Source organism: Scyliorhinus torazame, chromosome 15, assembly GCF_047496885.1.
Source record: "Scyliorhinus torazame isolate Kashiwa2021f chromosome 15, sScyTor2.1, whole genome shotgun sequence".
Classification (NCBI taxonomy): Eukaryota; Metazoa; Chordata; class Chondrichthyes; order Carcharhiniformes; family Scyliorhinidae; genus Scyliorhinus; species Scyliorhinus torazame.
In genome coordinates this window covers 190,639,054-190,655,212 of record NC_092721.1, presented here as the reverse complement: position 1 = coordinate 190,655,212, position 16,159 = coordinate 190,639,054, and the positions used below count along the sequence as shown (strand labels likewise).

The window sequence follows — 16,159 nt, the reverse complement described above, 5'->3', positions numbered from 1 at the left end:
AATCATCTGTGTAAATTGTGAACAATTGTGGTCCCAACACTGATCCCTGAGGGACACCACTAGCTATTGATTGCCAACCAGAGAAACACCCATTAATCCCCACTCTTTGCTTTCTATTAACCAATCCTCTATCCATGCTACTACTTTACCCTTAATGCCATGCATCTTTATCTTAAAGAGTTAATGATTGTAGATGTATCTGCTACTAAAGGAGCTTTTCTGACAATGAATTGATTTGCTCTTCTGTAGTCAATAGTAAGGTGCCACGTGCCATTGCCTTTTTTACAGGCCATACAGAGCTGTTTGATGAGCTATGAATGTGCACTAAAATACCCCTTTCTTCAAGTTGCTTTATTACAGGTAGAATGCCTTGAATTGAAGTTTTATTAATCGGGTATTGTTTGGTACAAGGTGGAGTGGATCCCATAAAAGTGACTGTTCCATTTTCAAAAGGCCACAATCATTTTTATCTTTTGCCCAAATTGGATGATTTTGTATTTCATCTTTTTTGATGTGTCTAATGGACCAGGTGATTTTTCCATTATTGAAATTGAGTGAAGAATTTAGTTGTGCTAAGATGTCCATACCGAGAAGTGCTTGTGTTACCGGACCTACCCATATTGATGCCATCAGTTGATGTGGTCCAAATTCTAAAAGCAGTGGCTCAGATTGTCGAAGAGTAATAGAATCTCCTCCTGCAGCAAAAGCGTAATTTTTTCCTGCAGTTAGGGGAAAGAAAGCAGTAGTATACTGTTCAGTAACACAGGTAAGTTCAGCTCCTGTGTCAAATAAGAAATCGATATGAATACCCCCCCACTCTTAGTGAAATATATAGTCCATAATTTTTCTGTTCCAAAAGTGCATGTCGAGAAATATGGAACGAATCATCAAGACTGGGGTTCAGTAGTTTTTTGAATGATCAAACATAGAACGTCTTTGAGATGCAGTACAGCCGTTTAACATTTAGTTCATAGCATTGTCGTCATTGTGTGCATCCCTACGTGGGTACTGCTCGTCCCTACGTGGGTACAGGTTCTGAATCTATTTTAAGATTTGTTTCCGCCATAAATTCAACCTTACACCCAATTTTTTGGTCGCCAACTGTGTGTAATCTGTGTACACTACCGTGACTATTTTTTCAGCCTTGTTTTATTTTAGTTTCAACGACCGGCAGCCGATTGAATTAACACAGTCTATAAAAATGTCCTTTCTAGGGGTTAAAGCACTGCTTGATGCGGCTTTAAGCCTTTTAATGGGTGAAAAAGATATTTCTTACTCCAGTCTAGCCGTTTTTCTTTGGGTCTTTTGTCCTTCTGGGCTTCCGTTAGTGGTATGATCGTTCGTCTTCCGAAGTATTCTCCCCGATTGTCTCCAACTCGTTCCGAAGCTTTCTGAACCTCTCCGATTTTGTCTCAGAGCTCCTCCCCTTTTGCCACTCTATGCCAGTTGTAGAGGTCCATGATGCAGATCTAGTGACCCTTGCGAACACTAAAATTCAGTAGAAATTTGAGTTAACACTTCTCGGGTGCAAATAAGAATTGTTTATTGTCTTCTTTTCCCCAGGGTAGAGGGGTCAATTACTAGGGGGCATAGGTTTAAGGTGAGAGGGGCAAGGTTTAGAGTAGATGTACGAGGCAAGTTTTTTACGCAGAGGGTAGTGGGTGTCTGGAACTCGCTACCGGAGGAGGTAGTGGAAGCAGGGACGATAGGGACATTTAAGGGGCATCTTGACAAATATATGAATAGGATGGGAATAGAAGGATACGGACCCAGGAAGTGTAGAAGATTGTAGTTTAGTCGGGCAGTATGGTCGGCACGGGCTTGGAGGGCCGAAGGGCCTGTTCCTGTGCTGTACATTTCTTTGTTCTTTGTTCTATTTGATCACAATTGAGAACCACTTAAATCTTATTCTCTAATAAGTCAAGCATGCAAAAGGACTCAAAGAGAAGTAATTTGTACACAATTTAACTTTCAAATGATACAGAAATGATTTTCTTGCTTATGGCAAACAGCTTGCATTTACTTCAAGAGTTAGAGTGGAAAAGTGAAAATTTGAAAAATAGAGACAGCGAGTAAGTTAGATCAAAGTATAGAATGATCCAGGATAAAGATGGCCGTACGGACAAACACGGTTATACTAAATCATATCAGTCTTCAGCCATCGATCTACACCCCTATGTAACCCTAATTGGTTTGGGTTAAAATCAAATGAGTTTGATTTGACGGTTAGCTGTCAGTCTTTAATGTGCAACATTAACTTGAAATGTTTCATAGATGAATTCTTGTACGTGTTATGAAATGCGATTCTATGCTGTTATCGCGACCGGCTTGAACTGACTTCTTGCTGACTTAGCTGTTCTCAACATTGACAACAATGGTGCCTTGATATTACCATGTCGTTGCTATGCTGTTGCTATAGAGCCTGCCCTGACCTTGAACACTGTCTTGTCAAAGTGTTTGTTTTAATCTATCAGATTCTTCTGTGTTTCTGTTGAATTATGTGTTTGTATGTTGTGGAAATTGTGCTGCGTCATGCTGTTATGTAAGGGGTATGTTTTGAGATGACCTGAGGTTATGAGAGAATTTAAAATTGGTATTTAGTAAGACAAGGGCTTAATATTTAGCTATCGTTTACTTATTAGGTATGTTAGAAAACAGCTGGCTTCTACAGACCCTAACTACTCCATCTTCTTCTCTTGCCAATCCTCCTACTTAGCTTGTCTGCAAGGTCTAATCTAGCTAGCTTCCTTTCCATCTCATTCACTTCTCCCACCGCTGACCCCCTTGGATTCTACCAATGGATCTACAATCACTACCTTTCTCCACATATCTCTTCAAAGTGGCTGTTCACTGAAAAGCATGACCCGTTCCATTCATGATTTTACTCTGGATGATATTGGCATCATGATCATGGTGGGTCTGACGTGGTAACACTTTTCTTCTTACTGAAGCCTCTCTACCTGTCTGTACCTTCCACCACTTGTCCCACCCAGACAGCCATTGTAACTGTAGTGTATTGAGAATTACATTGTGCATTGTGTCCACCTAAGGCTACCATATATACATATACCAGCAGAGGGAGTCTGAGAAAGTGATTGAAATGATCCATGCTCTAGCAGCACGTGCTGTTTTGATTCTGAATGCTTCTGACTGATTATCTATATTCCAGATTTATTAATTGAATTCATATTCCATCAGTTGGTGTGGTATGGTGGGATTTGAACCCATATACCCAGAACATTAGCCTGAGTTTCTGGGTTTTAGTCCTGTGACATTACTAACATGCCATTGGCTCTCCCTATATGCTGATAACATCCACCTTAACTTCACCAGCAGTTTATCAGTGTCAGCAGCCCATCTGACGTCCAGTAGCGGATGAATCACAATTTCCCCCAACTAAACACAGAGAATACCTAATTGATTGTCGTCAGTGCCCGCCAGTAACCCAGTTCTCTTTCCACTGACTCCATCCACTTCAACAGTCACCGTCTCAGACTCAATCAAACTGTTTACAGGCTTGGTGTCCTATTGGATTTGAGCTTATCTTCTGACACCATGCTCTCTTCATCACTGAGACTGTCTAATTCCACCTCCATGACATCACTTCTCTCCATCTCTGGTATCAGTGCTATCTATTATCTCTAGAACTAACTATAACACTGCTCTCTTGATTGGCCTTCCACCTTCCATAAACTTGAGTTAATTGAAAACTCTGCTATGATTATCCTAACATGCACCAGGTCCCACTCACCCATTCCGCATGTTTGCTGATTTGCATATGTTTGGCCCTCTCTATGACTTTAACTCCTTGAGCTCTACAGACATTAGAGAACTCAGTGTATATTCTATTCTGGCCTCCTATGCATTTCCTACTCTCTGGCCTACTCTCTTTGTCATGACTATATCTTCAACCACCTAGGACCTAAGCTCCAAGGACTCTCTCCTTAAACCTCTCCACTTTCCTCCCCTCCGTTAAGTCTCTCCTTAAAGCCTTTCTTTTTTACCAAGCTTTTAGTCATCTCCCTCGTTTCCTCCTTCATTAACGTTGCAACAATTTCTGTCAAATTACATTCCATTGAAGCTCCGGGGATGTAAAAGGTGATAAATAAATTAAAGTTGTTACTATTAAAAGCATCTAAAGAGGAAAACTGGTCTTGTAACACAGTGGGTAGCACCCCTGCCTGTGAGCCAGATGCTGCAGATTTGAGTCCTACCCCAAGACTTGATGGACAAGTAAGGTGCGTTCATAACGTGGCTAAACAGATTGAGTGTCAACCTGCAAAATCCTTCCAACAAACTAACGGATGGCGGTAAGAGTGAGAGAGACTCCTGGTCAGCCACGCTTGATGTGGACGGCACCCCTCAAGCTACAAGCCTCTGGCGACAAACTAGCGACCTGTTCCGGAAGGGGCGGCACGGTGGCGCAGTGGTTAGCACTGCTGCCTCACGGCGCCGAGTACTCTGGTTCGATCCAGCCCCGAGTCACTGTCCGTGTGGAGTTTGTACATTCTTCCCACGTCTGCGCGGGTCTCCCCCCCCCCCAATAAAACCCAAAGATGTGCAGGGTAGGTGGATTGGCCATGCTAAATAGCCCCTTAATTGGAAAAAGAAAATTAGGCACTTTAAATTTAAGAAACAAAAAGTGACCTGGTGCAGGAATTACTGGCTATGGGAACAGAGGAAAGTCTGCCTTAGTTAGTGCACCACTAGGTTATTGCACCACTGGATGTGGGAAGAGAATTGGATTGGATGGAACAAGAAATACAATGGGTTAATCGTCTGTGCAGATTCTGCCACAATGAGAAATCTCTACCCAAAACATTCATTTCCTTTCTCTCTACAGATCCTGCAGAACCTGATATGTTGTCAGCATTTCTTGATTGATGGTTAGTTTTTTGTCTAAAACTTAGAGCCACACCTAATAGGGGTGAAGTCAGGAAACACATCTCCCTGCGAAAGATGCTGGAAGTTTGGAACTCTCCTCTGCAAATGGCAATTGATGCTCAGAACTAAATCTGTGATTGATAGTTTGTTAGCTGCAGGTATCAGGGAAATGTGGCAATGGGAGACAGGCCACAAATCAGTCTCAATCTCATTGAACAGACTCGAGGGGCTGAATGGCATGCTTCAGATCCTATGCTCTTGTCTGATCTCCTGGACCCTTCGAAAGCCCTGTCTTATTTGGGACATCCCAACATGAGGAGGGCAGTGTGGTGAACAAAACGCACGTGAGCAGAATCAGCTGATCTGTCAGGTCTACAGAAAGCTTACATGCCTCCTCCAAGCACTGACCCACATTCAAGCCTTTCAACACATTTTAGGTTGAAAGGTACGTTTCATACTGTGATAACCTCCTTGTATAATCACAAAAAAACCTGTAAAATCAGAGATTCTCGATCATACCTCCTGAATGCTATCATTTCAGATGTGTGTTCAATAAAGCACAGGGCCTGTGCTCAGTGGTTTTGGCTTTTCATTGGTGACCATTGAGATGTTGGAACCAGATATACTCCAAAGGATGGCGGTAAAGTTTGTGAATATGACCTTACGAAATGCATCCGTGACCCAAGAGACTTAAACCGCACAATTGATCACATTTTGCCCTGTTCAGTTAACAGTAGCACTCCATAGGCAGAATGATAAATGAGCCCTGGTTGCGTTAAAAAGAACTAAAACAGATACTGATCATACCATGTTGCACAAAAGTTATATATCAGGGAGCAGATGTTCACAGAAAAATGAACAATTTGTGTTGAAATGCCAAACTCGTTGCTGGGGCATTTTATACGTTGTGCATCTTTGCCTCTTGTTAAAATTTTAGTAAACCACTAATCGCAAATAGCCTGTTTGTCGCTCTCTCTGCTCGGCCATGGAAGGCTCAGGTGAGTAGAAGCATACCTTGTTACAGATCGAAAGATTCATCTGAATTGACTTACATTTCTCAAACCCAGGAGTTTCAAAATCACTTCATGGTCATCAGAATGCTTTGAATGCAGTCACTGTTTGGAGTAACGTAGCAGCCAATCAGAATGGTAGCACCAACGCCCATAAGATAAATGGCCCAATAAATTGTTGACAGATGTCGGGAAGCCGGAGAACCTTTCCAAAGAGCGCCGTGAAATCTTTTGTGTCCACCCAAGAGGGCGGCCAGGGCCTCGGCTGAACATCTCATCCAAAAGAAGACACCTCCGATAATGCAGCACTCCCTCAGCGCTGCACTGGAGTTTCAGTCTAAAGTCTGTGCTCAGGGCAATGGAATGGTGCTTCTCACCTAGAAGAATGCCACCACTGACACTGGTCACCTTCAATAAGTAAAGGGGCATTATCGACAATGCGTAAAAAGGAAAAGTATTACAGGAACTGCACAAGATTTTTGCTATGTGTACAGATCACAAATATCTAAGCTAGGCTGACGGCTTGTCAGAGATGCCACCTTTTTGATGTGATGTTCAACCGAGACCCCACTTGTCCTCTCAGGGAGATGTAAAATATCTTAAAAGACATTTTGGAGGTGCCATCTTTTGGATGAAATGTTAAACCGGGGCCCCATCTGCTTGCTCGGGTGGCAGTAAAAGGTCCCCTTGCACAGAGCAAGGGCCCTGGCCACTGTTCATCCCTCAACCAAGATCATAAGGTTATCTGGTCATTGTCATATCGTTGTTTGTAGGAGCTTTCTGTGTGGTTACCACAACAGCAGTAACTACACTGGAAAAGTACTTATTTGGCTGTAAAGCACTTTGGGGCATCGTGTGGATGAAAAAAGTGCTGAATAAATTATTTTCCCTTTTTTTTGATGCCTGTCTGTGCCTCCTCTGTCCACTTTCCATTTCATGGAAACTGTTGAGAAAAATCTATCATATCGTAATCACACCCACCTCCCGCTATGCTGAGAGGCCGGTTCCTTTGTGGGAGTCTAGGACCAGATGGCATAATCTCAGAGTAAGGGGTCACCCATTTGAGACAGCAATGAGGAGAAATTTCTTCTCTCAGAGGGTAGTGGATCTGGGGAATTCTTTACTGCAAAGGGCTGTAGAGGCTGGATCGTTAAGTATGTTTGAGGCTGAGATAGACGGATTTTTAATCAGTAAGGGGATCAAGGGTTATGGGGAGAAAGTGAGAAAGTGGAGTGGAGGATTATCACATCAGATCAGTGCAGATCTCATTTAATGGCAGTGGAGACTCGATGGGCCAAATGCTCCTACATCTTCTGCTATTGTGTAACCACGAGAACAGGTTGGATGGGCAGTTTCTATACAGGATTGGACATAAGTATTTACAATGGAAATATAAAAAGGAAGGGCAGAATGGATCACTTTAAAATGGGGGCAGACAGCACCCTGTCCACCACCTTCAACATTCACATCCTCAACAGTGAGTACCAACTCAGTAGTAGCTTCTTCAACAGCACCTTTTAAATCCATGACCTCTACCACCTGGACGGACAAGGGCAGCAGATACATAGGAACACCTGCAAGTTCCCCTCCATGTCACTCACCATCCTGAGTTGGACATATCTGGCTGTTCCTTCACTGTCACTGGGCCAGACTCCTGGCACTCCCTCCCTAACAGCATTGTGGGTGTACTTCTGCTTCAGGGACCGCATCGGTCCAAGAAGGCAGCTCACCACTACCTTCTCAAGGGTAATTATGGATGGGTAATCAATGCTGGCCTGGCCAGGGACTCCCACAGCCCGTGAGGGAAGAGTCAAAGACAAATAACTGCACCTCACCTTGGGTGTCCATGCCAAATTCAGGGTGACAAATCGGTTTAAAACGTAAGATGAAAGTGTGTTGTTTTAAAAAAAAAAAAATTCACATTGAGCTGTCATAAATATTGGAACTAACCTTGCAATCTACCCCTTATTTCGCTCCCAATCCAAAGACACAGAGACGCTTCACAGCACGGGGGCCGGAGCTGCACCGTGAAGAGGAATATCCCCCAGCGCTCAAGAAAGGGAGGGAAGCAATTCCTGTGGGAAGAACCGAGACCCAAACTCGCTGAAAGCAGCTACCCAAAGATAAATCCGGGAGTACCTCCGCGGATGGCATCTGGCTGTCACAGGAGTTCCCCCAACACCCATAAATAAGAACAATAAAATAAATCGGCCCTTTAATGGTCTGGATGAATGAGAACAGTTACACAAATTTTAAATTTAGGGGCTAATTTCGAAAGAGCAAAGTCAGAATTGAACAGCCCCCGAACAGTAGCTGCCGCAGAAGTTAAGACATTCCAGGTGCAGGCGAGGATTCCTCTGCACACACCATAATCTGCTTCCTGCACACAACAGCCGCTGTTTCACCTTCACTGATAACGTGTCTTGCGTTATTCCCCTCCCCGTTTCCATGCAAATCAAATTAATCCCCCCCCCCCTCCCCCTCCCAGAACCAATGCTGCCCCCCACCACCCCCTCAGCGGCGGTGTGGCTTTTCCAAGTGTGTAGCCATCCGGTGTGGGACTGCAGAGAGTTCACCCAGCGTGAAATGAATTGTTGATTTTCGTGCCACGGCGATCTTCCTCCTGGCAGTAAATTATCCTGGGATCGTTGGGAAAAGCAAAAGGGGGTGGGGGTGAGCGATGAAATCCACCCTTTTTATATGTCAAAAACAACACTGAAACGTAAGGCACTGGCATAGCAATCAACGATAGAGTGGAGAGACAGATAGCGAGAGAAAACCCTCAATCATCTGAAACCAGCAGCGCGTTTGGGGAAGGCTTCCTTGCTGGAATACTAATCAATTCCGTTCCACGCTCAAGACTTCTCTGTACCCAGCAGATGAGCGACTGCCTGACTGTGCGGGCAAGCACAGTAAAACCACAGCTTCTTCCAGCCACTGGACTCTGCTGACACACTGCGCCGTCAGGAGTGTGTGTGTGTGTGAGAGAGAGGGAGTGTGTATGTGGGTGGGGTGCATGTGTCTGTGAGAGGAGTGTGTGTGAGAGAGGGGTTTGTGTCTGTGACAGAAGTGTGTGCTAGAGAGGGGTGTGTGTCTGTGAGAGGAGTGTGTGTGAGAGAGGGGTGTGTGCGACAGGAGTGTGTGCTAGAGAGGGATGTGTGTCTGACAGGAGTGTGTGCTAGAGAGGGGTACGTGTGACAGGAGTGTGTGCTTAGAGAGGGATGTGTGTGACAGGAGTGTGTGCTAGAGAGGAATGTGTGTCTGACAGGAGTGTGTGCTAGAGAGGGGTGTGTGTGACAGGAGTGTGTGCTCAGAGAGGGATGTGTGTCTGACAGGGGTGTGTGTCTGTGAGTGGGGTATGAGTGAGAGAGGTGTGCATATGTGTGAATGCGTGTGTTAAGAGAGGGCTGTGTGTGTGTCAGAGAGGGGTGTGCATGTGTCAGGGCGTGTGTTAAAGAGTGAGGGTCATGTGTGACAGAGAAAGGGATACTTGTGTGTTAAAGAGAGGTGTCTGTCCGTGTTAGAGAGGGGCGTGTTATAGAGAGGTGCGGGTGTGTTAAAGAGTGAGGGGTTTGTGTGTCAGACAGAGGAAAGTGCATGTGTGAGAGAGGGATGTGTGTGTGTTAAAGAAAGGTGTGTGTGAGAGAGAGGGGTGTGTTATAGAGAGGGGTGTGTTTTAGAGAGGGATGCTTGTGTGTGAGTGAGGGGCATGTGTGTCAGAGAGAGGGTAGTGCATGTGTGAGAGAGGGATGTGCGTGTGTGTTAAAGAGGGGTGTGTGTGTAATAGAGAGGGGTGTGTTATAGAGAGGCGTACGGGTGTGTTAAAGAGTGAGGGATATGTGTGTTAGAGAAAGGGATAATTGTGTGTTAAACAGAGGTGTGTTATAGAGAGGGGTGCGTATGTGTGAAAGAGTGAGGGTGTATGTGTGAGAAAGGGGTGTGTTTGTGTCCCAAACCCTTGCGGGCTCTCGTTTGTTTATTTTCACATGTGGAAGGCTGAAATAGTTTGATTTCTTAGTGACTGAAAGCGCATTCAAGATTGGAAGCTCTCGCAGTTTCTTTCCTTGCCACTCTCCCTGTGTGTGTGCGTGTGTGGCAGTTTATTTAATGTGGACATGTCAATATTCGATGTGCTAAGTGTACGTGATCTTTTTTCCGGATGCCAGGGAGGAAGCTCCTTGGTTTTTTTAAAATCCTCTGCCGAGTTGACACTAAAAAGAAAATCACCATCCTGGCTGCAGGGATCTCTCTCTCCCACACACACACCAATGTTTAGTCTGGTTGTCTAGTCGTGTGCTTTGAGCTTGTCTGGATTCATCTGCCTGGCTGTCTGGGGGGACTGGTTGTGAAATTTATCCCCCCCCCCCTCCCCACTCCCGACACAACCCCCCACCCCCCCCCAAAAAAAACATTTTACCGCCATTTCCGAGGTTGGATACATTCAGATCCAGGAGTTGTGGATGTCATGCAGTCTCTGATTTCTCCGGTGACAAAGGCTATTTTGGTCGCTTTATTTATTTTCGCCATCCTGCTGATTCTTTACGTGATCCTCTGGTACATCTGCCGCGATGTCGACTGCGATCACGGCATCTGATGCGGGGAGGTGAAGCGAGCTGAGGACAGAAACAAAAACTGTGACATTGACCAGAGGGGAAGAAGGAACTGAGCGGTGAGTGATCGCCAACACTTAACCCCCCCCCCCCCCCCCCCCACCGCAACAACACAACCTCACCCCGCCGCTAACCCATTAAAAACCCATTGGAATCAGACTAAACAACCGGTAGACGGCCCCCAGTAGCAGTCAGTGTGCACTCGCAACGCCAGTCGCAGGACCCCCTCCTCAAACCCCCCAAACGCTGTCCGCAGTTGAGATCTGACTGATTGCACCCCCACATTAAGAATGCAGTACACCTCTTTAGCACACCCACACTCACAAGTGAGCCTCTTTTAGCACACCTACACACACAGACTCCTATCTCCCACATGCAATTATATTTGTAAGGCAGGGAGAGTTGAACTTTCTACTTTTCCCAGAACACCAGGAAGTTTCCTGTTGCACCAGAATCTGTTGGTTTTATTTTGCCTTGTGGGGTTCTGTTGTCACTGAGACATGGGGCATCCCTGGCTGCCACAGGGTGCAGTCATGCTAAACAAAAATAGAGGGTGCAGTGGTTTACAAAAGATTCCTTAACCCCCCCCCCCTTTTTATCTGGATCAACTTCTTTTTGCACACACGCGGGGAGTGGGAGCTGTGGGGCTGAGGGGAGCTGGCGGGCGGGAGTGAATGTCTCTGCCCCGGCAGTGGAGCCAGGAAAGCGGCGAGAGGTTTTTAACATTTTCCTCACGTTTACTTCCACCGAGCCGCATTTGTCTCTCTTGAGCTTTTTCACACCCCGAGCAGTCACGAATTGAGTCTCCCCGTGTTGTTTGTGTTAGTGTGCGTGTCTCTTGAGCATTCCGCCCTCCCCTGTGTTTGTTGTCAAGTTTCCCAGGCGTCCATCTCTCGATGAACCCGGACACCCAGGCGCCCCCCCCCCCCCCACCCCCGCAAAAAAAACAAAAACAGGATTTAGAAAAGCGGACGGTTTTTTCCAAGGGGGAGAGGACCTTGGAAAGGGAGTCTTTTCTGAATGCAGAAAAAACAACCTGACCCACTCACTAACCCTCCCCCTAGCCCCGGGGATCGTGTCCCCGGGCTGCAGTGGATTCACCCGCCTCCCGCCCTTTGTCGGCCACCCGGAGGTGGGAATTGGTCCAGGGCCGCCTCACCTACACCCAGACCCGATGGAAGGGAGGGACTGAGGCAACAATGTCCTTCAGAAAATGTAAATACTCTGCTCCAACAAAACACATCCCCGCTCAACAAGCAGCAACTTCAACATGCCCCAAATGCAACAAGTGTTGTCTGGGTTACAGAGGCTGACATGAAATACTGCCCCCCCCCCCCCCCCCCGGCAACATCTGCACGTTTCCTTCGATGTCTAATTTAACCGGAGCTTCTTCCAGCGAGTGCGCACCTCACACTTGTTCGAGTACAATAAGATTGCGTGTTTTTTTGTTTGACAAAACTCACAGACCTGTAAATTTAAAGGGGATTCACTAGGCGCTAAAACGCGCGAACGGGCACCACTCCAACTCGCCCCCAGGAAAATCCTGCATCTGCAGGGTCGTTACCGCCACGCCGTTCGGCAACGGAGAGAGGGACTAGTCAACCCCCTCTTCGGGATCATCTCTCTGAATGAGTCGGGCAGCTTGACCATGGCACCGATTTGGGACTGGCATAAAATGGTTGGAGGTAGCCAGCGTTCATCATGGTCACTCTTCAAAACAACCTCCCCTCCCCCCCCCCTCCACAGACGCCCTAGATCATAGAATTTACAGTGCAGAAGGAGGCCATTCGGCCCCTCGAGTCTGCACCACCCCTTGGAAAGAGCACCCTACTTAAGCCCGCACCTCCACCCTATCCCTGTAACCCAGTAACCGCACCTGATTAATTATTTCTGTTCAGTGTGTTACTCACTGGAAAAGCAAAGTGGGGGTGAGGGTATTGAGCTGTACCAGTGTGGCCGCTCCTTTCGATTTTTGTCACCTATGAAAATCTACAATGGCTGTTGTGCACGGGCTGCTTGACATGTCCTGTTCTCCAGGGCTATTTTACACAGTCCGTTTTGCATGGGGCTGCTGTGCAAGGCTTTTACATTGCTTGTTATACACGGGCTGTGGTACATATTCTATTCTACATGGTGCATGATTGGTGTCATAGAAAGATAGCAAAATGCCCCAAGGCGTGTATCAAATATTGAGCCACATTTTAGAATGGGTGATGAAAAGCATGATCAAAAAAATGAAGGGTTTCAGAAGCATCTGAGAAAAGGAGACGATTCCAGGAGGGAATTCCAGTTCTTGGGGCCAAGGGAGCTGAAGGCAGTTCCGCCAGCAGTTTGGCAATTCAAATCAAGGATGAAGGCCAGAATTGATAATAATATAATCTTTATTATTGTCACAAGTAGGCTTACATTAACACTGCAATGAAGTTACTGTGAAAAGCCCCTAGTCGCCACATTCCAGCATCTGTTTGGGTACACAGAAGGAGAATTCAGAATGTCCAATTCACCTAACAAGCCCGTCTTTCGGGACTTGTGGGAGGAAACCAAGAGCACCCGGAGGAAACCCACACAAACACAGGGAGAACGTGCATACTCCGCAGACAGTGACCCAAGCGGGAATCAAACCTGGGACCCTGGCGCTGTGAAGCAATAGTGCTAACCATTGTGCTACCGTGCCACAGAGAGGCGTTGAAAGCGTGTGGGGCTGGCAGAGGTTACAGAAAGATGAGGCCATGGAGGGATTTGAAAACAAGGACAGAGAATTTTAAAATCAGCCTGTTGCTGGCCTGCAAGCCTACATAGATCAGTGCGAAGGTTGGGTGAACGGGACTCGGTGTGAATTTGGATGCAAGGCAAAGGAGTATTGGTTGAGTGCAAGTTCCCAAAGGGTGGAAACTGGAAGTCAGCCAGGGGACCATTGGAATAGTCAAGTTTAGAGATAACAAAAGCATGGATGAAGATGTCGGCAGCTGAGAAGTCGGAGACAAGTAATGTTATGGGAATGGGAGTTGGTAGACCTGGTGATGGAGCTGATATGTTGTCAGAAACTCATCTCAAGGTCACGTCGGATGCCAATTACATAGCCCTGATCACAGAATTAAATCAGACAGCTGATGTCTCAGACTACGCTACCACTATTTGTGGGTTAGGTCCTGTCTCACAGGAGCACAGACCCACTATTGGTGAGGATGCAATCAAAGTGGGAAATGACTCCAAATGTCCTCATCTGGATCCTATTAAATCTCATGGCTTCAGGTCAAACATAGGTAAGGGTGGTCACCAAGTACCACCCTTCCTCAGCTGGTGAATCAGTATTTTTCCATGTTGAGCATCCCAGAGAAGAAGCAAGAAGGATAGCAAGTGCATAGAATGTACTGGGGGGAGGGGGAGGGGGGGGGGGGGGGGCGGCGGTTGCTAACAACACATCATTGTCCATCACCAGGAGTGACTCAAGTCACACCACTATTGACCAAATGTGTGGCGCCCAAAGGGTGTTGACTGAGGTTATAGCAGGTAGCTTGAATCTTCATGAAGGAATAACCTAATTGACCTCATTCTCAACAATGTTGAAATGCATCTGTTCTTACAGAGCGAGTTTATACCCCTGAGAGGGAAAAGCTCCACAAAAAAAACCCAACCATGGACAACTAAAGCGGTTAGGGACAGTACAAAACAAAGAAAGGGCTTATAAAAATGTGAAACACAGCGCATATATGATCAAATGAGATAGATACAAAGACCAGCAAAGGGTCACAAAGCAGCTACCGAAGGGGTTATGAAAGGAAACTTGCAAGAGACACCAAAATCAATAAGAATATATTCTATAGCTATGTAAAGAGAAAGCGTGGTCAAGAGCAATGTAGGCCCACTAAAAACTGAAAATGGAAATATTGTCATTGATAATGGCGAAATGCAGGCATGTTGAACAATTACTTTGCCTGAGTATTTACAGCTCAAAAGGAGGATAACTTGCTGGAAGACCCAAGAAAATGAATAGTCGATAGAGGACAGGGACTTAATACAATTAATGTAAGTGCAGCATCAGTAACAATGAAATTAATGGAACTAAAGAGGGACAAATCCCCAGGACCCGACGGATCCCATCCGAGGGTATTAAAGAAAGTAGGAGAGCACATTGTAGCTGCCCTAACTATAAACATTCAGAGTAAGAAGTCTTACAACACCAGGTTAAAGTCCAACAGGTTTGTTTCAAACACTAGCTTTCGGAGCACTGCTCCTTCACCTGAGGAAGGAGCAGTGCTCCGAAAGCTAGTGTTTGAAACATACCTGTTGGATTTTAACCTGACATTGTAAGACTTCTTACTGTGCTCACCCCAGTCCAACACCGGCATCTCCACATCATATAAACATTCAGACTTCCCTCGATTCAGGAGTAGTCCCTCTGGATTGGAAAATTGCACGTCACTCCATTTTATAAGAAGGGCGAAAGTGGAAACCAGAGAATCACAGAACAGTTAGCCTCACATCTGTGGTGGGGAAATTGCTGGAGTCTATAATCAGGGATTCGGTTACTGAACACCTCAAAAAATTTCGGTCCATCAGGGAAAACCAGCGTGGATTTGTGACGGAAATGTCACGCCTGACAAATCTCATTGAATTTTTTGAAAAGTCATATATCAAATTTTGCTGAAGGTACAAAGTTAGTCATTGTAGACAGTCTAGATAACAGGATAAAATCGCAAGGAGATATTAGCAGACTAGGTGAATGGGTAAAATTGTGGCAGATGAAATTCAATGGAAGCAAGTGTGAGGTTACCCATTTTGGACCAAAAAAGAATAGAGCAGTGTACTTCCTTCTTTTTAATTTAAAGTACCCAATTCTTTTTTTTCCCAATTAAGGGGCAATTTAGCATAGCAATCCACCTACCTTGCACATCTTTGCGTAGTGGGGATGAGACCCACGCAGACACGGGGCGAATGTGCAAATTTCACACGAATAATGATCCGGGGCCAGGATCGAACCGGGTCCTCGGTGCCATGAGGCAGCAGTGCTAACCACTGCGTCAGAGCAGAGTAGTTTCTAAATGGGAAGAGGTTATGTACAGTGGATGTTCAAAGAAACTTGTGGGTTCAGGTGCATTGATCTTTAAAATGCCACAAACAAGTGCAGACAATGATCAAAAAGGTGAATAGGGCATTTAAAAGTTTATTGGATAAACATATGGATGATAATGGCATAGTGTAGGTTAGATGGCTTTTGTTTCGGTGCAACATCGTGGGCCGAAGGGCCTGTACTGCGCTGTATCATTCTATGTTCTATGTTCTATGTTCTAGAATGCCAGCCTTTATATCTAGAAGGTTGGCGTATAAAGACACAGAAATGACGCTGCAGCTATATAAAATCCTGGTTAAGCCCCACTGTGAGCAGTTCTGGGCAAAACACCTTCGGAAGGATATAGTGGCCTTGGAGGGAGTGCAACTTAGGTTTACAAACATGATACCTGGACTACAGGGTTTAAGTTATGAAGTGAGATTACACAAATTCGGCCTTTTTGCATTAGAATTTAGGAGGTTAAGGGGAGTGAGTGCAACATAAGTTTCAAAAATGATACCTGGACTACAGTGGTTAAGTTATGAAGTGAGATTACACAAATTCGGCCTGTTTGCATTAGAATTTAGGAGGTTAAGGGGAGTGAG

General features: G+C 45.7%; 1 long non-coding RNA gene across 1 annotated transcript; it reads right to left on the bottom strand.

The window, feature by feature from the left end:
• Positions 1-244: 244 nt before the first annotated feature.
• On the bottom strand, positions 245-10,419 carry LOC140392083 (uncharacterized). Its single transcript, XR_011935241.1, has 3 exons — positions 10,312-10,419; positions 1,277-1,488; positions 245-719 (listed from the first exon to the last, which is right to left on the bottom strand). It is a non-coding gene; the product is annotated as an uncharacterized lncRNA (long non-coding RNA).
• Positions 10,420-16,159: the final 5,740 nt, after the last annotated feature.